Below are 27,759 nucleotides of genomic sequence, written 5' to 3' on the forward strand. Positions count from 1 at the left end.
CACCCTCTCCCCAAACCTAACACAATACTGTGTATTACCAGCTCCTGCGCTGAGCACTTCACACACATTAACTTGATTATCCTGCGGAACAGCCCCATTCGGCTGCTACACTATTGTTATCATTTCATGGGGAGCAAAGAGGCTCAGAGAGGGTGAGTCACATGCACACACACAGAGCTGGAAAGGGTGAGGCAGGGTGGAGCCCATGCTGATCTGTTGTTCCTGGCAGATACCCAGCATTTCTCCCAAGTTTCCTTCTGCCATGAAGGCCCTCCTTCCTCCTGGGGCCGCTGCTTCTGTCCCAGAGCCAGCTCCTGCCCCACAACCTGCAAGAAGCCTTTTTCTGCAGTGCTCTCCTGTAGGAAGAAGAGCCTGTCAGAGCCAGTTAGGGCAGCAGCACCAGCTGTGCCCTGGACCAAGAGGGAGCTGGATGGAAATTCAACCCTTGCTCCCTGGCCACTAGAGAGCCCTGGGTTGTGGGTAGCTGATGAAGCTACACTTTATTATAATTCTCAGATCCAGAAGGGTTGTCACTCATACAGAGGCACCTGTAATGTTAGCTGGGCCCTCAAATTAGCCATTCCTTCCTCCAGGGCCCCACCAGCACAAGCACTCAGGAATGTTTACTTTCTGCCTCTCTCTACTAGGCACTGACTCTCTTGAGGACAGGACCCATGTCTTAGGTTTCGTTGTATACCTCCAACCAGCATGAGGACTGATACAACTCTGCTTAATGTCTGCTGAACAAATGGATAAGAAAAAAGAGTGAAGAAAGGGAGGAACCTAGATGTATTTTTTTTAAGTTTGCAAAATTATTTCGTTTCTTTCTTCACCCATACACATATATTATTGAGCATCTACTATGGGCCAGTCACAGTATAGACAATGGGGCTACAAAGACATGTGAGAAGTTCTCATTCTGGCCTATTGGAGAAACTCCTTTATTCTTTCCTACTATTTTATACAGAGAGGAAAAACAACAGCCTTGCAGCAAGCTGGTTCCTTAATATATCCTACTATGTTTCCTGGGGTTTCATCTTTCCAGGCTCCTAATTACCTAACATGTTCAAAACAGAAGAGCCTTTTTATATACACCAGGAGAAAGAATTTATAAACACTGACATTCCTGGAGTGAGGAAAATTTGGATTTCAGAATGCCTTCTTCACTGCATGTTTCCCATCTGTTTGTGTTTCCACAGCATCTACTCCCCTGCCAAACCCACCTCTCTCCACTCCACCAGGACAGAGCCCAGGCTGGACTGCCAGGCAGAGCTCCCTTCCTTCTGGGGCATCTCTCCCTCCCTACTGGAGCACAGGGTAGTGCTAATTGGGCCCTGAGAAGTCATCATTAGGAGCCTCATGGCTCATCTGCAAAAAGCAAAGTGAATTGGCTCATCTGGGCAGTTCCTAAGCGTCTTGGTTCTTTGGACCTCCCTAATGACTCAGATGAAATAATGCAATTCTCTGGGCTCTGTGGAATTCTGAGGTCTCCAGCTATTAAATCAACTGCAAAGTACTCTTTAAATACTTGAATGCATGAGGCATTTTGTGTTACTGTTTTCGTGAGCCATCCACTTGTGCTAATTCTACTGAGCATGTCCAATTGAAGAGGAACACGCTGGCCCCATTTTCAGGGCTGTTGAAACAGAGAGAAGCCTGATAAATTCAGAAAGCTGTAGTGCCAAATGAATGAGTGCCATGGAAAAGCCTAGCAATGCTAAGAGGAGCCCATGATTTCTGTGAATAAGTAGAAATCCCTTAATATCGACAGATGGTTTATAATATCAAAAGGATCTATGGTGGGTATCGCAGGCATTTGCTAATGGTAGGACGATGCATAATTACTCAGTGTCTCTGAAATGTGGGTACCTCATTATTTAGGTGATGTCTCATCTAACAATATCTCAAGGGGTCATCGCAACAACTATGTGGCTATCTGTGGGGCAGTGCCTGCATGGGCCAGGCGCACGGAGGGTGCCCAGTTGCTGAGTGTGGGGCCACCTGAGTGTGGTGAACACATGCCCCTCATCGAGCAAGGAGCTCATCAGAGAAGCCCATCCATCACCTCACATGGGCTGGGGTGGTAGAGTTGCCAGAGACCAACCAGGAACACAGAATCCACTCTGAGTATTTAAAACAGGGAAGGTTTATTCTGTGGTGGAGGAGCTGAGACCCGAGGGAGATACAGTAACACAGAGATTAGCACAGTGGGAGGCTATTACCATGGTGGCTGCAGGGACAGAAGGAGGACATGGCCTTCCCCAAGCTCAGAGGTCGACTTGCAGAAGCTGGGGCCATGGTGAGCCAGGCAGGTGGGAGGTGGAGCTGCAGAAGAAACACAACTGCCATCAGAAAAACCCCGGAAGGGCAAATGGGAAGAGATACCTGGCTCCTTGCCCCCTTCCTCCACACCCCACCTTCCACAAGAGCCAAATCCAGCCAGAAGCTGGGCTTCCCTGAGGGTCAGAAGCATGCAGCCTCCACGGGTGAATCTGCCGCCCCACCACAGAGCAGAGCAGAAGGTGGGGTGGCACCTATTTCCAACTTGCTCTTCCCCTCTTATTCTTGTCCCCAAACTTCCCATGCCTCTCTATGTCCCAAATGTCCCTGAGGTGTTCTGCTCAAGCTGGGCCATCCTTCTGTGTCTGGGGGAAAGGACCATCATCATGCTGCCATTGTGCCTGCTGTTGAAATGCCTGAGCACAGGCAGGGCCTGGGCTGGCCAAGCGTAGAGGGGAATCGGGGTCTCGCCACCACTTCTGCCACTCTGCCCAGAACTGGGCAGAAATTGCCCATAGGGTCTCTCAGGGAACGCAGGGGGCTCTGGCACAGAGCCTGGGCATAAGGTGGGAGATCAGGAGAGTCCCCCACCCCTTAGCCACCTACATTAATTCTTAAAGCTCTGGCTTCATACTTAGACTCGACCCAGGGAAGGCAGAGAACAGAACATTCCTCAGGATTTTCTGGTAGCACATTTGCTATTTTTCTCAAGAGTCTTTCTTCCAAAATCCACCCTGTTAAACTTCAGGTTACAAAATCTCCCTTACATTCTATTATTGAAACTAACCCAGAGCATCCACAGTGGTCCATCACCCTGAATTTGGGAAAAGCTTTATGCATCAGGTGAACAAAAATAACCCTGAAAGCAGTTTATTCTCCCAACTACAGTGCATCCTGTTGACGGAATAGAATTCAATCATTAAAATATTTAATTTGAAGTGGGAAAATGCTTAAAGGTGTTAGTGGAAAAAAGCAGGATGCAAATTTACGTCAAACAAAGGAAACACCAACTGCGCAAATAACAGCACAGAAAAATGCCTAGAAGGGATTGTACTACAATGTTGCCTTTTAGGGGATGGCATTGTGATTGATTTTTGTGCAAAGAAACTAAGTATAGCCCAGAAATTCCTTGTATTCCTTATCTTTGTGTCCTTCTTCCCCCTCCACCACGGAGAGGGTCCCAGTGTGTTTCTAAGACCGAACAACTAACCTACCAAGATTGGACCAGACTATCTCTTGACTCTCTTCAGGATTCTCACCTGGCCACCTGCCGCCTCAGGCCAAGGTGGGAATTAAGAAGGCACTCCCTGCCTGGACCAAAGCCACGGAGGGCAGGGAGAGAGTGTTGAGATCCCGTTTAAGCAGGGCTCATGACTACACTGTTGAGATTTGGAATAAACCAGAAGGGACTGATGAGCAATTACAGATTTGAAACTAAACTAGCAAGTTTCATTGAATTTTCTTCTGTACCATGCATTTTGTTGAGGCTCTAATTCTGTGTTGTTGTTGTTGTTGTTGTTTTTAAGGATGCTGCGTTGTTAGGCACTAATTTATCCCAAGTGACTTGACTATTTGCTTCCTCTGAAAGGCCTAGGATAAGCAGCAGGAGATTTTACGGTCTCCCTGAGGGGTGGCAGAAAGGAAGAAGAAGGGGTCTGATGGAATGAAGGGGGTAAAGATAACTTTTGTTCCCTCCACACAGAAAGCTCAGCTTCAACCCAGTTTTAAGAGCTGTACGGTGGGAAATGGACCTGCTCTTTCCCCAAGGCTGTTGACTGGGTCTCTCAAAGTCTAGACCTGGAGTCTGTTGACTCTCATTCTTATGCAAATTCTGGGAGGGAAACTCGCCTCCTCTTAGAATGTCTAACTTGGCAACTCATCACCAAAGTGTTCAGAGGCACTTTGCAAAGGAGAAGTGTGAGGGTTGGAGGGTGTATCACGTGACCAACATATAGCACATTTCTCCCCATCTCCTCCCTGCCCCTCATCAAAACTGGACTGGAGCGGCCATTAATGCTCACTCCAGCGTCACTGCCTCTCCAGAGAGTTGATCCCGCTGGGGAAGCTAAGTTGTTCCTTTGAAGGGAGAATCAAATACAAGAGGTTAAAAATCAAAACATTAAAATAGAAGGATTTTTATTTTAGTAAAAATAAATTTTAAAAATCCACTACAGATTAGTTAAACTTATTGGCCAACTGATCACTTTCTCCCTGAATTTCAGGTCTTCATGGTGGAGGAAGGTTAGGTATATGAGTTCCCCAGGGCTGCCAGAACAAATTACCATCAGTTGATGGTTTAAAACAACAGAAATTCATTCTCTCACACTTTTGGAGGCCAGAAGTCTGAAATCAAGGTGCTCCGTCTGGAAGCTCCAGGGAAATCCTCCCTTGCCTTTTCTAGTTTCAGGTGGCTTCAGGAATTCCTTGGTTCGTGGTTGCACCTCTGTAACCACTCCACCTGGCCTTCTCCTCTGGGTGGCTCTGTCAAAAGTCCTTCAGCCTCTCTGTTACAGGCACAACTGCGACTGCATTTTGGGCCCACTTGGATAATAAAGGAGAGACTCTTCTCGGGATTCTTCAGTTAGTCCCAGCTTTTGCCCCATAAGGCAATATTTGGTAATCTTTCCAAGCACCAGAGAATCCACACTGGGGAGGAGAAGTACTTCAACAGTCACATATGCTTTGTAGGTGGTTTTCTTGTTTTGGTTTGGTTTTGGTCTTTAAACTGAAACATGAAGGCTTGGGAGCAGCCCAGTCATTAGTCATCACTATAGTAAACTAGTAAAGTCTGGGGTAGGCTTTGTTTCACTCAACATCAAGCAGTGCCTGAGGAGTGATTGCTCAAGTGATGGCTCAGAGGGAAGGAGGTCCTAGAGGGTAGGATGTAGGAGGATTCATCCCTGGAAAGCTGCGGGGCCGCACTTCCCGTCCTAGTAAACCATGCTGGCTTTGTATACAAACTTCTGTATATCCAGTATAAGTACAGAATAAACATTACAACTGTTTAGTGTTAACATCTATCCAAGGATTATGATTTGTAAGCAATTGAGCCACTGAAAACACAATCTACTCTGATTCAGAATACCCTGGGATTAGGATGGGGTCATATCCTTGGTGCCACCATTCAGCCCACTACACTAGGTAATTTTTTTTATGTTTGTCTTATGAGACCTCCTGTGCATAAACTTTGGTGCTTTCTAAATCCCCTGAGCTTGGCTTCTATCCTTTCCCTTTGTTAATGACCTAAATAGAAACATGACTCCCACGGATTTCTTCCTTGGTGTTTAATCTTGGATTATGAAAATAAGCTACTTTCTCTGATGCCCTAGCGTGTTTAACGGTAGTTCTGACTTTTTAGGAATCCCAGGATTGTGTTTACAAGAACATACCTGCTAGGGTCAAGCTTATGTCTCTAAAACTCTTGAGTAAAACGTTCTGTGACTGGTGCATCAGTGTAATCAGCAAGAAATTGACCCTGAATTTCCCTAATTCACTTTGTTATCCAGGACCCACTGAGATCTCCTTCGAAATCAGAGCTGAGTCCCATCTTTCCTGCAGGAGTTCTGCAGGCCCTTAAGAGTTCCAGACAAGTTCTCTGGGCGCTGAAACATGCTTCACATGAAATAGTCTGACTTCTTTTTTTTCCTCAAGGTTGTCAGGAACAACAAATTAGAAAAATATGTCGATTTATTTCTCTGCCGTCTCAGGATTTTATTTTTCTATTTAAAGTGATGAATCCTTTCCGTTTCTTCATTCACCATCCTGGAAATCTCGTATTACAATGAGATTTCATCTCCATGTTATCAGGCAAAGTGGTACTAAGAAAGACTTTCTAATGGGTCCTTTCCAGTGAAGTGACAGCCTGCCTTTGGAATGTTTAGAAATTCCAGATGGTCTAAAAATAAAAGAAAGTCTTGATGAGATTTCTCCTCTACCAGAGGTTTACAGAATCAGAGGTAGAGGGGAAAAAAGGTTTTCCTTTCTTATCTTTCTAACCATTGAAGAAAGTCTTATTTTCCTCCTTGAAAACCTGATATGCAAGAGTTAGTTCTGGGTGTGTAGGGTTAAATTTTTTTCACTGTTTTTATTTTAATGAGTTGGACATTAATCAATTTGCTAGGTTTTGGGGGGAGGAGAATGAAAACCTATAGTGATTGCTTATAGACTTTGTTTCTCAACCTCTTTTTTTTCCCAAAGGTGAGAATAGTAATGTAATATTTATACACTGTTAATTTCCACTTGGGTCAATCAAATGCTGGAAACAGAGTCCCAGGCCTGGGAATAACCTTGTTCTCCAAGCAGCAGCCTTGGCACCAGCCCCATCAGAGCTCCACGGAGAAGCAGCACAGATAAACCCCCGTCCTCACCCCCAGGTTCTGCGGTGTCAAGGTCACATCACCACACTCTCCCATCCACAGCCATTGCTGGAGAGCTGTGGGACATTCATACAGTGGTTCTAGAAGCCTCTTTCCTCTTCATGTTCACAGCAGCAGCGGCCTAGAGCTTTTGAGGAAGACCTTTTTCTTTTCCCCTCCAAGTTTCAAGATTTTTGTCACCTGTGGGACCCACAGATGGGGTGAGGAAGGATTTGCCATTCCAGCACCTATCACCAGGCCAGGGTCCAGGCTGGGAGAGGATGGGGCAAGGTGCTAGAATCAGTGGTTTCCAGGGTTCTAGGAGACCTAGGGTGAGGGTGTAGTCAGAGCCAGCTTGTCTTTCGTGTGACCTTTGGACTGGCAGAGGACACTGGTAGAGTGGGGTCAGATGGATGGGCCCTGGGAACTGTCCGCAGCTTCTCAGGCCCCCGCGTCGGGTTCTGGCTGCTGTGGCACCAGCTGCTAGCCCTGAGCTCCTTAGGAGGTCCGAGCCTCCACTGCTTCAAAGAATCGAGATGATGTGTAAGGTCTGTTACAGGTCCAGCAAACAAACTATAAACAGGAGAAACAAACAAAGCCTTCCTTGTTTACTTTCAAGGAAGCATTTGCTGTTTTCTATCCAACACAACTAAACTTACCATTTTGTGCTACTCCTGGGCCCTAAAATAGTGTTTTCTATTTTGGGAGATAAACAAACAGTTCAGTTTGGTACATGGGAAGGGAGCAAGAGAGCCATGAACTTTGAAGGAAATGTGACTTGAAAGGGAGGCTGGAGTGGGTCCATGGAGGCAGACTGCTCGTACATGGGCAAGAGCAACCAGTGCCCTGGGCGTCATGCTTTGGAGGACCCCTCTCTGGTCCTCCTCCAGCCCTTTCTGTCCCAAGGGCGCCTGGAGTCTGCGGAGCTAATCTCCCCCAACTTTGCTGTCTAGAATTTTCTCAGGATACTTGAGAATTCACCGGCCAAATGTCCCCAAGGGCTGTGTAACTGCCTCCCCAGATGTGTCAGAACATACAGTTTGTGGAGCTGTCTTGTCCTAGTGGTGGCCAAGGGCAGCTGTTTGCAGGGGCGGGGGCAGGGATATGGACAAAAAAAGGTGGACTGTCCACAGGCCTAAATGTGGGACTCCTAATAATGTGTGAGGGGGGCCAAGGGTAGGACCAGAACGTGGGCAGTTGCAGACATCAGAGGCGGCCAGAACCCCAAGGAGTAAGACGAGTCTACACAAACATAGGAGTTCAACAATTTAGGAACAAATACATGATATTAAAGAAATAGTGATGGTGATGAATAGTATAATGCAAAATATAGCAGGTTAAGGTAGGGAGAGTGTGTGTATGGAGGGGAGCTCTTTTAGAAAGGGAGATCAGGAGGGGCGCCTGGGTGGCTCAGTCAGTTCATCGACTGCCTTCGGCTCAGGTCATGATCTCCAGGTCCTGGGATCGAGCCCTGCCTGAGGTGCCCTGCTCAGCTGGGAAGCCTGCTTCTTCCTCTCTCTCTCCCTCTGCCCCTACTCCCTGCTCATTCTCTCTCTCTCTCTCTCAAATAAAGTCTTTAAAAAAAAAAAAGAAAGGGAGATCGGGAAAGTCATCTCTGGGGTGGTGGCATTTAAGTAGAGACCCAAATGAAGTGAGGGAGTTGGGGGCAGGGACATTTGGGCACAGGTGCTTGGAATAGCAGCAGGAGACTCAGGGAGAGAGAGGAAGTTGGACAGGTATGTAGGACGGACTGATAGGTCCGGCCTTTGTAGACTGGAAGGATTTTTTTTTTTTTTTTGACTCTAAGGATTTTTATTCTGAGAATTTCAAGAAATCATTGAGGAGTCCTGAGCAGGAGACTCCCATGATCTGATTTACTCTTCAAAAGCTTGATGGTAGAGTAACAAAAGTGGAAATGGAAAGACAATTAGGTAGGATGTTGGCATTCTTTTTTTTTTTAAAGACTTTTCCAATTTATTTTAAAAATTGCTTATTTTTAAAAATGTAGTAAAATATATATAACATAAAATGTACCATTTTTAAGTGTACAGTTCAGTGGCGTCAAGTCCAATCACATTGTTGTTCAGTCACTATCCATCTCCAAAACTGTCTTCATGTTATAAGACTGAAACTCCATACCCATTAAATAACCCCTCATTTCCCCTTCCTTTAGCTGCTGGCAACCACCCTTCTACTTTCTGTCCCTATGAATTTGACTATTTTTTTAAAATTTTATTTATTTATTTTAAGAATACAAAAGTATTTTTATTTTTTCATTTAATGACACAAAACACAAATGTGATTTGACATCCATTCACATATCATTCTTTCTGTCACGTTTATGACTCAGCAGATTGGTGGACCCGAAGGAGCTGGTATACTCATTATATGGAGCCTACTGCATTAGTATTTCAATAGTTTATTCCAACCCATTTCTTCTTTGATTCTCTAAAACATCTTCATTATGTTGTTTGATGAGATAGAGCCACAAGAAGATGGAGGTGGCCAAGGTCGGTCCAACTCTCAGCCGGTCAGGTCTATCATGTGGTGGCTTCCACGTGTAGAACTTTGATCACGCTGAAGAGCCTCTTAGGAGCCTGGCCAGAGCCAGCAGCTTGCAGAAGGGGTGCGACAATGCGGGTGCTGCCATCTTGCTGGGCTGGGCCCCCAAATTTGACTACTTTAGATAGGTCCTGTAAGTGCAATCATACAGTTTTTGTCTTTTTGTGACTGTCTTATTTCACTTAGCATATGCCTTCAAGGTTCATCCATGTTGTAGCATGTACTAGAATTTCCCTCCTTTTCTTTTTAAGATTATTTATTTATTTATTTTTGCAAGAATGAGAGACAGAGAGAGTGTGTGCACGAGCCAAGGGAGGGGCAGAGGGAGAAGCAGACTCCCTGCTGATCAGGGAGCCGAATTTCCTTCCTTTTTACTGCTGAATAATATTCCATTGTATGTATATAGTATATTCTGTTTATCCATTCACCCATCAATGGACCCTTGGGTTACTTCCACCTTTTGGTTATTGTGAATAATGCTACTATGAGCATGAGTGCACAAATAGCTCTTCAAATGTACCTGGGTATGCCATAGGTGCTTTCAGTTCTTTGGGGTATATACTCAGAAGTGGAATTGCTGGATCATGTGGAATGTAATTCTATTTTAAAATTTTTGAGAAACCACACACATCCTACCAGCAATGCACAAGAGTCCAATTTCTTCACATCCTTGTCAACACTTGTTATTTTTTTTTCTTTTTCTTTTTTTGGTGATGGTCATCTTAATGGGTAGGAAGTGGTATCTTACTGTGGTTTTGACTTGCATTTCTGTAATGATTAGTGATGTGTATCTTCTCATGTGCTTATTAGCCATTTGTATATTTTCTTTGGAGAAATATCTATTCAAGTTCTTTGCCCATTTTTAAATTGGGTTGTTAGTTTTTGTTGTTGTTGAGTTTTGGGAGTTCTATTTTTATTCTGGATATTATCCCTTATCAGATATGTGTTTTGCAAATATTCTCTACCATTTTGTGGATTATCTTTTTACTCTGTATAGGTGTCCTTTGATGTACAAAAGTTTATAGTTTTGTTAAAGTCAAATTTGTCTATTTTTTCTTTTATAGCCTGTGTCATATTCAAGAAATCATTGCAAAATCCATGAAGCTTTCCCCTATATTTTCTTCTAGAGTTTTATAATTTTAGCTTTTATATTTAGGTCTTTGATCCATTTTGAATTTTTTTGTATGGTAACAGGTAAGGGTCCAGCTTCATTCCTTTGCATGTGGATATCCAGTTTTCCCAGAACTATTTGTTGAAAACATTGTCTTTTCCCATAAATGGTCTTGGCACCCTCATCAAAAGTTATTAGAACATATATGTGTTGATTACTGTGTGTTGTAGTAAGTTTTGAAATCAGGAAGTATCAGTACTCCAACTTTTTTTTCAAGATTGTTTTGGCTATTTGGGAGTCCTTGTAGATTCCATATGAATTTTATTTTATTTTTTTATAATAATTTTTCATTATGTTATGTTAGTCACCATACAGTACATCCCTAGTTTTTGATGTAAAGTTCCATGATTCATTACTTGCGTATAACACCCAGTGCACCATGCAATATGTGCCCTCCTTAATACCCATCACTGGCGTTTCCCAATCCCCCACCCCCCCTCCCCTCTGAAGCCCTCAGTTTGTTTCCCAGAGTCCGTAGTCTCTCGTGGTTCATTTCCCCATCTGTTTACCCCCCCTTCATTCTTCCTTTCCTTTTCCTACCGAACTTCCTGCTATTTCTTATGTTCCATAAATGAGTGAAACCATATGATAATTGTCTTTCTCTGCTTGACTTATTTCACTTAGCATTATCTCCTCCAGTCCCGTCCATGTTGCTGCAAATGTTGAGTAATCGTTCTTTCTGATGGCTGAGTAATATTCCATTGTATATATGGACCACATCTTCTTTTTTTTTTTTTTAATTTTTTCTTTTTTTTTAATTTTTTTTTTATTATATTATGTTAGTCACCATACAGTACATCCCCGGTTTCAGATGTAAAGGTCGATGATTCATTAGTTGAGTATAACACCCAGTGCACCATGCAATACGTGCCCTCCTTACTACCCATCACCAGCCTATAACATTCCCCCGCCCCCCTCCCCTTGGAGGCCCTCAGTTTGTTTCTCAGAGTCCATAGTCTCTCATGCTTCATTCCCCCTTCTCATTACCCCCTCTTTCTTTATCCCTTTCTTCCCCTACCGATCTTCCTGGTTCTTATGTTCCATAGATGAGAGAAATCATATGATAATTGTCTTTCTTTCACTTAGCATTATCTCCTCCAGTGCTGTCCATGTTGCAGCAAATGTTGAGAACTCGTTCTTTCTGATAGCTGAGTAATATTCCATTGTATATATGGACCACAACTTCTTAATCCAGTCATCTGTTGAAGGGCATCTCAGCTCCTTCCATGATTTAGCTATTGTGGACAATGCTGCTATGAACATTGGGGTGCATATGGCCCTTCTCTTCACTACTTCTGTATCTTTGGCCATATGAATTTTAGAATAGATTTTTCTGTGTCTGAGAAAAACATCATTAGGATTTTGATAGAGATTGTATTGCATTTGTAGATTGATTTGGGTAGTATTGATGTCTTAATAATATTAAGTCTTCCAAACCATGAACATGGGATGACTTTCCATTTATTTATGTCTTCTTTAATTTCTTTCAGCAATGTTTTGTAGTTTTCAGTGTACAAGTCTTTCATCTCCTTAGTTAATTCCTAAGTATTGTATTTGTTTATTCTTCTTGATGTTATTGTAATTAGAATTTTTTAACAATTCTTTTTGAATTGTCCATTGTTAGTGTATAGAATGCAACTGATTTTTTGTGTGTGTGTTAATTTTTATTCTGCAACTGATGAATTTGTTTATTAGTTCCAACAGTTTTTGTGTGTGGAATCTTTAGAGTTTTTTACATAATAAGATTACATCATCTGCAAACAGACATAGTTTTACTTCTTTCTTTCCAATTTGGATGTCTTTTAGTTCTTGCTTAATGTTACTGCAGCATTCTATCCAAGAAATGATGACGATTTTAATGGGGGCAGGGGAAGTAAGAAGTGGTTGGATTTAGGACACATTTTGCGGGTAGAACAAACAGAATTGGTTGGCTTGGATATTGGTTGTGGGAGAAAGAGAGGAGTTAAGAATGACTTCTAGGCTTATAGATGGAATAACTGGCTGAATCATTGTGGTGCCATTTGATTAGCTGGGGTAGATGGGGGAGTAGATGCTTGGGAGGGGCCATATTACATGTATCCGAGGATGTGGACAAAATAAATAAAAGCAAGAGAATATGGTAGGAAGAGGTCAGAAGACGGACTTCTGAGGCAAATTCACATTTAGAAAAGGAGGAGAAGAAGAGGCATCGGAAAGGAAAGCAAAAAGAAGCAGCCTAAGGGGTAGAAAAGAATGAGGAGAGTCAGAGAAACAAAAAGGAGAAAGTTTCAAGGAAGTGGCCTAAATTGCACAATGACTTGGGGAAGGAAGATGAGGACTGAGCAAGGACCCTTTATGTGAGCAGCGAGGAGGTCATTGGTGACCTCCAGCAGAGCATTTGCAGCAGATTGGGGAAGGCCTCTGCCCATGTGCAAGAAGTTGTAAAAGCAAGTGGGTGATGGGAAGTGCTCTAAACAGCTCTAAAGTGCTATACCTATAAGGCGTATAATGCAGCATTGCTGTTACTGTTGTCATGGAAACAAAAACCACTTAGGAGAACTAACAGCCACTTCATACCCCTGAGTCTAGCGCATCACATTCCCATGATCTGCTGTGAAAGATGCTAATGGAAACAGTCCTTAGGGGGACAGGGCTAATCCAGGCTTCTTCCTTTTAGATATAGTCCCTAACTGAAATAATTCCCCCTTCTTTTTGAGAAGGAAGCCAGACCAACACCCACACCAGACAGACCAGCTGGCCAAAGTTCCTTATTCTCTTGCTGTTAGATGAAACTTTTTATAAAATAAATTTGCTGTTTCGCTTTTCTTTTAAATAAGCAAGCTGAATTACTTGGAGGAGGAAAGCGGGAGGAATAGAGGAGACAGAGCAAAGCCAGCTGGAGCACAGAAACCCTCGGGTGAGCATTTTTATCTTTGTTAATTCGTTATTGAGAATTAGACCTTGCTGATCACTTCATAGTCGGAAGCATGCTTTCTGAAAAGTAAGTTAATTTTGTTCTCCTGTAAATTTTTTTCTACCATATACGTGGCCATTTAAAAGATGTTGGGAAAGTACAAAAAAGGAGAAGAAAGTAAAACCACCACTGAGCTAGTCTCCATTGATATCTTGGGGGGTATTTCTTTCCATTCTTTTTTTGCATGTCTGCATATAACTTTAGTTTGATTTCCACAGTTGTGTCCATACGGCGTGGATTACTTGATGTTCATTTTTTCCATAGAGCATAAACTGTTTCTACATTGCTATAAATTCTTCATAATCGTAATTTTAAGTTGCTGGATACTGTTGCATTGAGGAGATTTACCATACCTTAGTCAAGCATTCCCCTGGTTTTGACCAGATAGCATCTTTCCTATTTTTCATAGACTGCATCATTTTATTGTGTAAAATGTATTTTTTCCTGTTCAGGGGAGAGAAGGTTTTTTGGGGGACAGGAGGTTAAATTTGAGAATGTAGGTGTCAGTGGTTTTACCTGGAGGTTAAATGAGAGGGAGAGCATGTGTGAGAACGTATGTGTGTATCTGTTTATTGCCCCTTTGGGCCTGCGTCTGGTTTAGCTGCACATTCAGCCAGAATCACCTGATTCTGAGGAAATTTTAAAAGTATCCCTAGAATAACCGAAACTTTGCTTTTGGAGATAAGCCAGTCATCTGTAGTAGTTTTTGTTCTGTTTTGTTTTTTTCAAAAAATTTCCCAGGTTGTTCTAATGGATGGCCAGCATGATAATAGCTGTCATTTATACCTAGGTCATTTGAAATATTTTCCTATCTCTGACACATATCTGAGATCAATACGTATTAAGGGAAGGAGAGGTAGAATTTCGGGCAAGCGACCCAAATCTCCCTTTGAATACTGTATTAATAATATAGAAGTAATTTGTGGAAACATAAAATAAACAAAACCTCTAGAAATTTTTTAAAAAGATTTTATTTATTTATTTGAGAGAGAGAAAGTGAGTGAGAGAGAGAACACAAGCAGGGGGAGAGGCAGGCAGAGGAAGCAGACTCCCCCCGCCCCCCGAGCAGGGAGCCCAACTCAGGGCTCAATCCCAGGACCCCAGGGCCATGACCTGAGCCAAAGGCAGACGCTTAACCAACTGAGCCACCCAGGCACCCCCAAACCTCTAGAAATTTCTATCATCCACCTTAACCACATAAACTCTTGAGATAAGAATCTACTTACGAATTTCAATTTACTGAGGCTGTAAAGAGATGGATTTGTTTCCAGTGCATTGGTTAAAAGTTAGAGAGGTTGAGGCTCCAGACTGTTCCAAAGGAATCAAAATTATGCCCAGCATCTGTTAGTATTCTGCCTTCCTATGGGCCTGGGGTCATCAGGGGTACAACACAACATAAACAACACCTGTTCTGGAAGAAAAATAACATCTTTTTGCAATGTGCTCATTGCCATGCGTCAGGATCACTTTGGGCATTTTTATATCTCATGTGTATTCCAGACTCAAGGACTCCCATTTTTCAAGTTTGTCTTACACACCAGACATCTGAGGCACAATAGTCCTCCAAGGCTCAGCCTGGAAGATAAGAGCCTAACAAGGGCTTGTTACCCAGTGGGCTCTCCTTAATGCAGCAGCGAAGCTGGATAATGCAGAGAAAGGCAAGCATTTGTCTGGGTTGCTCAGCTTTGCTATGACACCTTGTCAAATGTATGTCCGAACCTCCAGCACTGCATCTGTGATTTTCTCGGAGCACTGACCACTGCCTTCTTTGTACCGGAGTTACTTATGTGCAGGGTCTCAATCCCTCTGCTGACCAAGAACGCCTGAGGATGGAGTCCTCACAGAAAACCTAGCACATGGGTTCCATTAAGAATAGATGGAAAGGTATAAATAAATTAATTCATCAATAAATGTGGAGTTAACAGCTTATGTTTATCTCTGTTGAACCTATTAACTTCTTTTTATTAACTCATCTGTAGAGAAAATGGTACAATGTGTGGCAATATTTAAAGGAAAACTTCTCCTATTGGATTGATGACTTGGTGGTGGTATGGGCTGAATGAAGCCTTTGACAAAGAAAGTAATGGAAGCTGGAGCAGTGAGTTGGAACCAAAGAATCGCTAAGTTGGAAGGGTCCTTAGGAAGAGTCAGGTTCAGGAAAGAAAGCTTTTTGCATCTCTAGTGTTTTGAAGAGAGGTTTCAAGGAAAGAGGGAAGCAGATTTGAAGAAGAACAAGAAGGAAGAAAAGAGGGGAGGGGAGGGAAGACAGGCCAGGGGAGGGACAGAGAAAAGAAGCGAGTGGAGGGCAAGGGACGGGAGCAGAGCCTATTTGTTCTAGAAGTTTAAAGATTAAGCTGGAAAAATTTAAAAGGATCCATATTATTGTACATTATAGAAACAAGAATTTTTTATCACTAAAGAAAATCTATGTCCCATATAAGGGCCCTCCTATGAGGCTGTGGAGATAGCATTTTGCCCCATTTGCACCTCTGGTACAGAAGACGTGATTGTCTACAGAGTACTTGGGGGCATCGCACATTCTTTAAAGGACGTTGGTTTCTTTTTATTTTGCATTTTACGTTGACAATAGTTTTGTCCTTTTATAAATTTTCTGAGAGAATTGAAGGCAGTTTTCCTTGTTAGCTGTAGCAGACACAAATCCTTACCAGAAACTCGTTTGGCGCAGGGTGAGAAAAACAACTGTCAACCCTCAGATATATAAATAGTGTCCCTTTCTACAGTGTTTAGCGCAGAGCACCATTTGGGTCTTTTCTGTCAACACCCCGCTACTCTCATGCCTTTGATTCTGTATTCTTGTCCCTAGAATCTATATTTGAATGTTAAGAAACAGTCAGTTTGTGAGGAAAAATACACAAACATCATTTTGCTGCCAAAGACCATTGGGGATTTTTTTGCTTAGAAGATATTTGTTGTGAGACATAAAATGAGGGAGGTGAATAATACCTTCCCCGGCTCATTCATCGGTCATTTGTGGGAGCACATGTCTGTGCCACAAGCTGTGCTAGGGCCTAAGGATGCGGCAGTAGACTGGTGAGACCCCATTCCTGCCATTAGTTGTGAACAGTCTGGTGGGAACTATGGCTGCCCAAAGGGGTAAGTGCTGGGACAGGAATCCCATGGCACTGCAGGGCAAGGTGGGGCAGCGGGCAACCAAGACCTGGAGGGGTCAGAGAAGGCTTTTCCTGAAAGAAGTGATGTCTAGAAAGAAACCCGAAGTTGGGTAAGAGATGGCCAGATGAGCTGGAGCTCAGAGTGAATAGGCAAGAGAGAGCCGGGAGTGTTTAGGGCGTTGAAAGGAGTTCCATGAGGCTAGAATGGATTTTAGTGAAGGAAGTTGTGGGGAGAGAATATGCTGGTTGATGAGATCCACACTGTGATATGTCTGGAGTTGAACTTCATTCTGATGTGATAGTAGGTTTTAAGCAGAAGTCATATGGTCAGATATGCATTTTGGAAAGGTCACTCTAGCCACTGTGTAGAGCATGGCCTGAGAATAGCAAGAGTGGAGGCAGGAGACTGTGTCCTTTGTGCAGGTGAAAGATGACAACCTATACTGGGACCACCATCAGCTGATCACTGTGATGGAAAAGAGGAGCTGGTGGAGACGGCTGGATAATGAGGCCGGGTCTGCCTCGGAGGAGACACTGGGCAGCAGGGCAGGCCGGGGAAGGAGGGAAGCCTGTGTTTTGCTTCCATTCCATCCTCTCTCCTCTTTAGATTACAGATGCCTACTGTCCCCATGCTACTGGCAGTTTCCTAGGGCACTTTCCTGAGCAATTCCTGTGGTTTTCCATTTTTTCCAGACATATTGAAACATTCTCTCCTTATCTGCTTGTTTCTTACTCTCCTATACAGGTATCCTACACCTGGCATACTAAAAAGTTCTCAGGCTCTTCTTCCCTTGGCAACAGACAGGGTTGTATCAAGCATGATAATGCATCGACTGTGTATGAGTACCAGGCTCGGGGCAGCTGTGTTGGAGGCTTTCGCCTGTGTCACCTCCTTTGGTTTTCTGGATAACTCCAAGGGGTTGAGTACTTCGTAATGCTCACACAGTTAGCAAGGCGTAGAGCTAGGGTTTGGCTCCTGTTGTGATTTAAAGCTTTTCTATGATATCACAATGCCTCTGTATCATTCCAGGAAGCAAAGGATGTTTAACAAGCTACCTTTGTAAATAATTTCTTTGCTCTAAAAAGTGAATTTAATGGCAGAATATGAAATGCCTCAGTAGGAGGGAAGAGAAAGACAGGCAGTTTTAATTTGAATGAATGGGCTTTGGGGGAGCCCCTGAGTCGTCATGTAGTCACTTTGATTGTGGGCAAGGATAATCCTAATGCTGACACAGTTCCTAGGAAATTATTGGACTGTGTTGGGTGATGGCTTCTGAGATAACACTTGCTGACCTTCTGTCTTTGCAATGAGAAGACTGGAGGATCAGAGGCAGATGTAGAGTGGCCCTGCGGCCTTCCTGTGGTCAGAGACTGGGTTAGTCACCGATACCGTCAATCTTCCCAGATACACTGGTGAAGTGCACTATGGGACAAAAAATTGTTGAGATATTTTTATAAAATGAAATCCATAGTCAGTGTCAGAGGTTCATAATTTCTATTAACAAGTAAGAGCTGAGAAGTTACAAGAGCCAGAGAAAAGACAGCACTTAGAATAATGCTTAAAGAAAATGAAGTCATATCTTCAAGGAGCTCAGAGCCGTCCTTACTCAGTTCTTCACATTCAGTCTGTCTTTGTTGTAGTGGCTGAGCGTTACTGGTTAGGAAGAACACGGAAGAAAAGCTAGCTTTGGGAGAACGTTTGAGAATGAAACAAGGAGATTAAGAAGACAGAGATGGGAAGAAGGATGCCAGAGAAAATGCCATGCATCTCACCCTTGGGGGCAGAGAGAGGCCCCCTCACATGCTCAGATGCCAACCTTCTCCTAGGGTTCAGCTCCTGCTATGCCCCTGGGGATAAATAGTTCGCTGGAAGCATTTGTACCCTCAAAATACACAAGAAAGAATGAAATTGTCAAAAGAGTCCAGTTTTAAGGGGCAGTTATCTCCAAATGTGTCCAAAATCCTTAAGCAACTTTTTGCTCAGGAAAATTATCCAGAAAGGAACTTCACAGGGAGAATGTACAAACAAGAGGAGAAAAGCAAGCAAGCAAACAGTGAAGAAAAGCTTGTCAGCAAAAGGTAGAAAAAAGGCAAATATTGCTAACTCATAAGTCTGATGCTGATATCTGTCATCTGACACTTTTGAAACGGTCACTTTTCATCCATGCAGACCTTTGCCCTAATGGTGGCTCTGACAATACACAATTTCTTAAGGTGCCTCTTCTTCTGTCTGTCCATGTACATTTGTGGTGGTGGATGTCATTTTACCGAACATTCTGTGGTCTGAGCAAAGTTCTCCTTTCAGCGGAAGAAGACCGCAGCCAGTGGGTGCTGCCTGTCCAGCCCCACCCCCAAACTGGACCTAACAGTCAACATTTCAAGAAGGCCCAGCAGCTTTAGGCAGAGCCCAGGCCAGGAAGGCTCTAGTGTCTTCCCTGAGCTCTCAGGAGTCGGGGAAAGTGCTAGAAGGAGAGGAAGGCAGATGCAAACTGAAGGGCACATGAGGATCGGCAGCTGGGCGAAATCACCGAAAAGCTGACAACCCAACTGCTGTGATTTTAAGAAAATGTGCTAATTAGGAAACTTAATATGATAAGGTGTCTGGTCTTTAGAGCTAAAAGAAGAAACCAAATTAATGAAATGCAGAATTTATTTTGGGGGTTTCTGAACTTTCTCGGAACATTCTGGAATGTAGTCAGCAGGCAGGTCAGGGAGACAGACCAATCAGCAGTATCCTTCTTGCTGATCCTGGCAGGTTGCTGAAGAATCTGAGCAGAGATGGGGATGGGGGCTGGAAAGTCTGGTTACAAAAGAAACCACTTAGGTCAGACAATAACAAGGGAGAAAGTGCTCAGCGCACTGAAGAGCCCACAGAGCTGCTCAGCCTATTGTGACAACTGTTTGTGAAAGCCTTCCCACCCTTGCGGTAAGGGTTCACTCAGGTCTTCTCCAGATGGGAAATGGGCCAGATCCAAAAACTCTTGCTCAGGGGTTTCAAGCTACTCCAGAAACCCGCAGCAATCCTATAAACAGCCACACGTTGAATTTTCTGCCTGCCGAGCTCCAGGGTGAGTCAGGCACAGGTTGGTGGCATCCGGGGGGACAGGGCTCTGTGAGCTTTGCAGCTTCCAAATGTGGAGTCTTAACCAGAGGACAAAAACTAGACAGTAAAACTCTGCATTGGCCACAGAGCAAAAACTCCAATTGTTCTCCAGGGTGAATTATCAGGCCCTAGGACTCTGGCTGAAAAGTCCCTCTGGCTCCAGAGCTGTTAAGGAGAATCTCTGCAGTACAGAGAAAATGAATTAGAGAATTTCCTCCTCAGGGAATTGGCACAGCCATAAATACTATTCAGCGTTTACTGGTTTACAGCAGATCTGGGCCAAGGTGTTGACTCCTCGGCTAAGAGGCATGGGCAAGTAAAGGGCATTTGGAGGGTAAAGGGGCATTAGCCTGGAGGTTCATGAAGTGACTTGGACTTTGGGGCACTTTGAGGCACTTTGGGAGAGACAGGGCAGAGGAGGGAGGGGGGCAGCAGAATGCTCCAAAGTTCTGACTCCCTAGAAACAGGACCCTCTGTGGTTCACCACCCCTCCCCGCCCCCATTTATTCTGGAACCCTGGGAACCAGCTCAGTTCCTCATTCAAAAGATGTTGTAATCTCACTTCTTTTTGTCTGTATTTCTGTTTTGGTCTCCAAAATTTAGTTTACTTTCTCCCTTTGGAAAAAAATCTGAAAGTACAAGAGTATTCTGAGGAGGCAAGAAAGTATATGAAGCTTTATGTGTCTGCCATGACATTTGGGGGCAGTTTCAAGTAAGGACTAAGCTAACAGTCTTGCATTTCAAGGATCAGGCACCTGATGATACTTCCCTGTTTGGGGGAATGTATCAGATCAGCGCTCTGGGGCCTCTGGGATTTCAAGGGACACACACGTTGTAGAATCTTCTGACCCAAAGGGTTGCATCCTCTCTGCACGATTTCTGCAGGGGCTCAGTCTGTGATCCTTTGCAGCAACACCGACTCCCACACGGTGCTGTCTCTCCTCCCAGCCCTGGCCTGGGTGCCATTCATGCATCATCGGCCTTCATCCTCGCAGCAGCCCTGTGAAGGAATGACTGCTATTATCACTGCCCCCAAGTTACCGAGGAGGCCTGGAGGCGCGGGGGGGGATGAAGTTACTTGCCCAGGGTCGCAACGCTAGTGAGTAGAAGAACCAGCGCTCACACCTGGAGTCTCGGCCACACCTGCTGCTCTGCCGCTGCTTCCCCATGCCAGAGACGCCATGTTTATTTATTTTTTAAATCAAATCACCTCTCAGCCTTGCTTTTGTATTTTTATTAATGCCCTGAGAGCCTTTTCGCCTTCTAAATTGTTTCCCTAGGCCCCAAATTTGAAGGTTAATCATACTAGTTAACATTGTTGAGTGCTCAAACGGTGTGAAATACTTCACACTCATCGTGCCGTTTACAGACAAGGAAAGCGAGGTGCAGAGAAGATAAATCACTTGCAGAAAGATCCCCAAGCTCGTAAGTGGGAGATCTGGCCCCATGAACATACCCCAAGTCCCTCCTTTGAATATTTCTGTAAGCTACAAAAAGAGTGCCCTATTTGCCATTCCACAGTATACAGTAGCTCTGGGGGCTAAAATCTAAGTTCTACTCTGAAGTCATCAGAGAAAACGAAGAGCATTATTGTGGGGGGCGGGGAGTCGTGACCTGCAGGGTGGTTATTAAAGCAGAAGCCTCATACTGTGGAGAACTTCAAACCCACAGTGACATGGTGGGAGGATGTAGACATAAGTGAAGGGGAGAAAGAGAGGTCAGACAGGGGCCAAGAATTCACCGGGACCGTCGAATCCCATGGTTCTGTGATGTTTTAGCTGGTTTAATCTCGAAATGGTATACAAGGCAGGAGATACTAACGGTTTCTAGGCACCAGCTAACAAAACCCAAGGTTACAGTGGTGACTTTGTACGTGGAGAGTAAGGATAGAATTCAAGCCACATAATATAAAAACAATGGCGATAGCTCTGCCCATTGACTGGATGTGAGATATAAGAAAGAGAAAAATGAAAGAAAACATCCCCCAAATGGTCACCAGCTAAATCGGTCCACTTCAGCTGCCCTAACAAAATACCACAGACTGGGTGGTTTAAATAACAGAAATTTATTTCTCACAGTTCTAGAGGCTGGAAGTCTAGGATCAAGATGCTGACAAGATAGGTTTTATTCTGAGACCTTTCCTCTTGGCTTGTAGGTGGCCACCATCTGGCTGTGTCCTCACATGGCACAGTGTGTTTCTTCTCCTAGGACACTAGTCCTTTCGGATCAGAACTCTACCGTATCACTTCATTTAACCTTAATTACCTCCATAAAAGTCCTGTCTCCCAATACAGTCACATTGAAGGTTGGGGCTTCAACATATAAATTCTGGGGCACACAAACATTCAGTCCCTGACACCAGCTGAGTGGGATTGATTTGAGAGGAAGGATAGACCCAAGTAAGATTTGAACTAGAGACAGAATCTCCCAAATAAGGCTATCCTGTAGACGACTAGAAATGTAGGAGTATAGCTTAGGTTAGAATTCAGGAAAAACCACTTAAATCTTCTAGGTTTCAGAGGTTTTTTCTTTATTTGTAAAATTGAGATAAAATGCCAACTCAGCCTATCTTAAAAGATAGCCAAGTGGAGCAAATGAGATTAACCGAGAAGAAAAAATTCTTTGTAAATTACAAGATGAAAATATATTTTCATATGTAAAAGACATCTGGGAGTCAGAGGCAGAGAGATGGGGTAAAGTTTCAGTGGTGGCTGAGTTCTTGGGGGATTATCGAGAGAGGTGAGCTGAGGACCCTGGTGGCGCTCCAGTGGTGGTCCACAATTGGGTAAAGAACTAACAGCGGATTCAGAAGGGCTGAACAATCAGGAAATGGAAAACCACAAGTACTCAGGAGCACAGAAGACAGAGAAGGAGTAGAGGTTTCACTGATAAGACCTGAGGATCAAATTCTAGAGTAACCGAGAAGGAAGTTTGAGAAAGAGCAGTGGATGCAACTGTTGAACAGGAACGGATGACCTCATCCTAGTCCCGTATGATTCACAGGCGGCTCTCATGAGGTGGTGGGGATGGGGCAGGGCAGCTATTGCTGTAAATTAAAAAGAGGAAATTGAGAACAAAATGACAACAGTGAGCCCAGGACTTCAAGGAGTTGAAGTGTGAGAGGACAAGCAAAAACAAAAATTTTAATAGGTCACAGAATTCGGTAGAAGAGAATGCTGGCATTTGGTCGACCACCGGCTATATGGAGCGAGCCCATTCTTTCATTTACAACTCAGAACAATCCTACATGCTCTCTTTTTTAGCCTCGCTTGGAGGGTGCGGAAGCCGAAGGTCAGAAAGGAAGAGTCTTGCAGCTAGAAAGTGGGAGGGTTGAGAGTCAGACCACGTCGGCTAGACGTCAGGTACAGAGTACATTCTAGTCTAGAGGTTCAGGTGGATGAAGTTGAAGAGAGAAGGAAAAATGAAGAGAGGAAGAGACCCAAGTCACTGGAGGGAGTTTGGCTAAGAGTCACAATCAAGGTGTCTCTAGAGAAAAGAAGACATGCAGCTTCCCTCCCGGACTCAAAAACCTTCCTCCAACAACACGCCCTTCTCAGCTGCCAAACTTGAACGTGTCCTCTCCCAGCACAGCAGTCACGCTCTCAACTGCTGCACCTGTCCTCAGGCTTCCACCCCACCCCTCCGGTCACTGATAACCTTCTTATTGCAGAGTCCCTTGAGGCATTTGATCTTCGCTGACCACCTGGACCACCTGCTCCTTCAACCAGTCTTTCTCCTGGCCTCCTTGACACTACATTCTTGATTCGTTTCTTCTGGTTTGGCCAGCCTTAGTCAACCATCTCTCCAGGCTCCTGTTCTCTGCCTGTGTCTTAGTTGGTGATGTCCCCCCAAGGTCTTATCTCAGGCCCTCTTTCCTTCTCTGTTCTCACGCCCCTGTGTGAGTTCATCCAATTTTTCTGGCTTCAGTCACCATCAGATGCTGATGAGCCATAAATTCAGCAGGCTTCCTGAACCCCTCCACCCCAGGTCTGGACTGCAGGGGACAGTTCCATTTACATGTGTCACAAAAGCCTCAAATTCAAAATGTCCCAAATTGAACTCATTCCCCCCCCAAAACAGCATCTTCCTCTTATGTTCTTTTTATTAGTGGAAGGCACTAATTCTCCCACCAAAGACCTGAGACGATACCCTCCCCCGCCTTCCTTGACATTCCATAACTGGTCCATCCACAGCTCTGGCAACCTCTCAGTTTTCTTTATATCTCTCAGTCCCATCCAGCTATGTCCACCCCCTCTCCCCTGGACAATCACAGGAACATTCCTTGCAGTCTGTCTGAACCTAGGCTTGTCTCCTCCCCAACTGTCCTCCACCTGCTGCCAGAATCACCCTTTCTAAAAATGCACATCCGCTGTCGGCAATTCAAGGACTCTCCCTGCCCTCAGAATAAAACCCAAACTCCTTTGTGTGGAGGTAGGTCACTCTCAAACCACCGTCTGTCCACCTCATCCTCCCTTTCATGCTTCACCTAGACTGTGTCACTTGCAGCACCCCAAACTTGCCCTGTGCCCTCAGCAACCAGTCTTCATACAGCCTGGTCCTCTGTCTGAAACCCCTGGCCCCTCTCGCTAGCCAACCTTTCCCCTCAGTACCTTAAAGACGCCCTTGTTCCCTAAGGCTGTTCCCAATGGCATTTCATTCTGATGGCCCTTCTCACCGGGCTTTGTCTATTATGTTGTCTGGTTTAGTCACCACTCTGGAGGTTCCTCTAGGTCTGAGGCTGTGTTTCCTTCCTTGTCAGGTCCACAGGAGCCAGTATTTGTGGTGCAGAGAGAGGCAGAAGAGCTTTGTGACAGAGAGCTGGGAGCTGGGTGTAAGTGCCGTCCCACCGCTAACTGACAAGTGAACGTGGACACACGAGCTCTTCCGTTATCTTTGCACGTTAGTTTTCCTCATCTATCAAATGGCCAATTCAGACTACCTAGGGCTGTTTGGGGACTAATTGAGTTAGCACACAGAAGGAGCTTTGCAGAGTGCCGACTGCACAGTAAACACAACGCAGGTTGGCTGCTGCTCGTTTTGAGTGAACGAACATCTGTGGCTGATGGAGGACGTGGGCTTTTCCAGAACCCGCAGGCAGGTCTGGCAAAGGCGGGTAGCTTGAGTGAAGGAAGTGAGGGTAGCTGATGAAGTCAGCCAGCCAGGGGCCTGATGTTAACTTGCTGGAAGGATTTTCATGTGGGAGTTAGAAGTCCCAGAGACGGTGGCCACACAGAGGACCCAGAACGTCACCTAGTGGTAACATGGGAGGCTGCTGGCTGGCAGGTCTAGCTCTCCTGTCCTGGTGCTGACAGCTTAGGTGCTGCACAAAAGTCCCATCATTAATTCCTTGTAAAGATGATGCAGACTGCCCTGACCTTTATTCTCCAGAAGATTCTCTGTTCTTCAGCGGTTTATCGCCATCTCGCAGCATCCGGTTGTGTAATGCTTATCGCTTGCTGCTCCTCGGGGGATGTCTGTGTTGGTGTGTCTGAGTGCCTCAGTCTTCAGGTTCTGAGGTAGGTCACAGGCCCAGATCTCAGCACGGAAGGTGAGCACACGTGTGGGGGGCGCACAGCCCCAGTCAGTGCTGAGGGGGGAGGAGGGGCAGGAGGTGGGGGGCTGGGGGAGGTACTCTGTGACAGGGGGTCCTTAAAATGTGTTATTCTTTAAAAAAAAAATGGTATTTTTCTAAGTACAGGTGAAACTAATCTCTGCGACATTTTGGACAGTTGCAGCTTTGCTCTGACCACGAGAACATTCCAGGCATCAATGGAAGCTATTCATCCACAGCAGATTTTAACTGGCCATGCAACACATTTGGTTTTCTTTGTAACTGAAATATGGAATCCCCATCTCCCCATCTTTTTTTTTAAAGGTATTTCTTTTTTTTTTTTTTAAGATTTTATTTATTTATTTGACAGAGAGCACAAGTAGGCAGAGTGGCAGGCAGAGAGAGAGGGAGAAGCAGGCTCCCCGTGGAGCAGGAAGCCCGATGTGGGACTCGATCCCAGGACCCTGGGATCATGACCTGAGCCGAAGGCAGACGCTTAACCGACCGAGCCACCCAGGCGCCCCCATCTCCCCATCTTTTCACTGTTTCTTCTTTGTTGTTTCATCACCAGTAAAGCCACAGGAGACAAAGCCTTAATTCTTTCTTTGTTCCCAGCCCCCTTTCAGTACAGGAGGCTGTTCACGTGCTCTTTCTCCTCTCCCACCAAGGCAGTAGAAATTAGGTTGTCCATTTATTTCCTGATTTTCCTTGAACTTACCTCTTCATGTATTTCTCAGCTTCCTGTCACATACTTCATTGGTCCAGCTGATTTTTACAGCCGCATATAGCAGGCGATTTCTTTTTCTTTTTCTTTTTTAAAACAGTCTAAAGGTTGAAGTGTGATGTGGTCAGATATATTTTATATGGGCGGGAAAGAACAATCAAAATGTTTTAAAGGATTCTCAAGAGAAAGTATTGAGCTAAATAAAATTTTGGAACTGAGCTGGTCTTGCTTTTAGCCTGCGGCTGTTAGCTAGACGAGGCTCTAGGAAGGGAATCAGTGTATTTTCTTTCTTACGCTTTCCAGGGATTAAGATGCTCTTGGAATCAAAGCTCTAGCTTCTGTAGGGTATCCTCTCCCTGCAGCTGAGGCTGTTTGTTAGCCACTGACCACTCCCACCCTCCTCCAGTCCCCTCCAGGGCCCAGAACCAATCCCAATCTCAGGCAGAGGTATAGAAGCAGCTCTGGAACTCAGTTACCCTGGAGGCTGATCTGATCCTGACTTTGTGCCTTGACTCTAAAGTTGGGCATCTCTCTTTTTCCTGAGCTTTGGTCTCCTCCTCATTAGGGAAAATGGACCCCTATCTTGGCATCCCTGGCCTGAGTCTCTGTGCCCAAGCCCTTGGGCTCTCCAAGACCCAGGGCCTCCCAAAACCCAGGGCCTCTAGAACTCAGGGCCTCTAGGACTCAGGGACTCCAGGATTCAGGGCCTCCAGGATTCAGGCCTCCAGATTCAGGGCCTCCAAAACCCAGGGCCTCCAGGAATCAAGGACGTCAGGACTCAGGACCTCTAGAACTCAGGGCCTCCAGGATTCAGGGCCTGCCTGTACTGACCCTCTCCTTGCACTGTGGCCTGGCTCTAAATGGTCTTGCAGCTTACAGACGAACTTCCTAATGAGTTCTGCCTTGGTCCCCAGTTGCTCAAGGAATCCCGGCTGCTGAAGTCTGGTTTTGGTTCCCCCACAGCCCTCAACTTCCTGGTGGAACACCTCTTACCATCTTTTCTGATGACCTCTTGTCTGTGGTTGTACCTGCTGGATTCCATGCATTCTCCCTATAACCCAAGCAAGGAAACTCAGACTTGCTGTTGAGAGAGATCAAAAGCAGAGAGCCATTATTCATGTCATCACAACAAAGGCCCTAAGAGGTGGCCCACAATTCTGCATATGAGAACTCTCATCTTGTCAGTCTACTCCTAGGCCTAAAGAAATCAATCTACACAAGTCAAAGTCACAGGGAAATAATTTTTAACCCAGAATTCTGGTTATTCTGGTTTGAACATTTATAATGGGGGGTTCTACATTCCCTTTATTGTAATCTTCCAGTTCACGATTCGAAGTCCACCCTTCCAGAGGGGCCCGATGAAGCGGATGGATTATTAGAAGGTTGCCTGGTAGAAACAGACTGAAAGCAAAGAAGTGGAGTGGTTTTGAGAGACTTTCATTAAACATGTCAGAATAATCCAAGAGTTATCAGTATTTCTGTACAGTATGCCTTCCTAGCAAACATGAAGAAGAAGAGTCTACTTTTTATACTTCATATGAACATGAGAACTGAGGTCATCAACCTCCTGGTCAATGGGATGACAGATGTTGAAGCGAGCTCAGAGGTTATTCCTACATACATTCCTGAGGGTGGAGAAGCTAGGGGGCATTTACCCACTACCAAGTACTATGTGAAGTGCTCTATCTATCTATCTATCTATCTCATTTAATGCTTATAACAACCCCATGAAATCGATGTTATATATATCCTTGTAGTGGTTTGAATTATGTCCCCCCAAAAGATATGTCTACGTCCTAATCCCAGGTACCTCTGAATGTGACCTTATTTGGAAATAGGATCTTTGTAGATGGATTTAGTTAAGATAAGGTCATAGTGGATTAAGATGGACCCTTAATCAAATGACCTGTGTTCTTGTAAGAGGAGAAG

General features: G+C 44.6%; 1 protein-coding gene and 1 pseudogene across 6 annotated transcripts in view; one reads left to right on the forward strand and one right to left on the reverse strand.

The window, feature by feature from the left end:
* Positions 1 to 27,759, forward strand: part of CYSLTR2 (cysteinyl leukotriene receptor 2) — a 127,940-nt gene that overhangs the window by 85,769 nt on the left and 14,412 nt on the right. Inside the window, exons 1-4 of one of the 6 annotated variants that reach the window (XM_057308745.1) lie at positions 12,501 to 12,798; positions 13,185 to 13,264; positions 24,944 to 25,071; positions 25,285 to 25,430. The gene's annotated coding sequence lies outside the window, so the exon portion shown is untranslated. Of the gene's footprint in view, positions 1 to 12,500; positions 13,265 to 24,314; positions 25,072 to 25,284; positions 25,431 to 27,759 lie in introns of those variants that run through there. The other 5 variants (XM_057308732.1, XM_057308733.1, XM_057308739.1 and 2 more) reach the window with 5 other exon arrangements.
* On the reverse strand, positions 9,055 to 9,285 carry LOC113251047 (NADH dehydrogenase [ubiquinone] 1 subunit C1, mitochondrial-like; annotated as a pseudogene).

Source organism: Ursus arctos, unplaced genomic scaffold (genome assembly GCF_023065955.2).
Source record: "Ursus arctos isolate Adak ecotype North America unplaced genomic scaffold, UrsArc2.0 scaffold_10, whole genome shotgun sequence".
NCBI classification, from domain to species: domain Eukaryota; kingdom Metazoa; phylum Chordata; class Mammalia; order Carnivora; family Ursidae; genus Ursus; species Ursus arctos.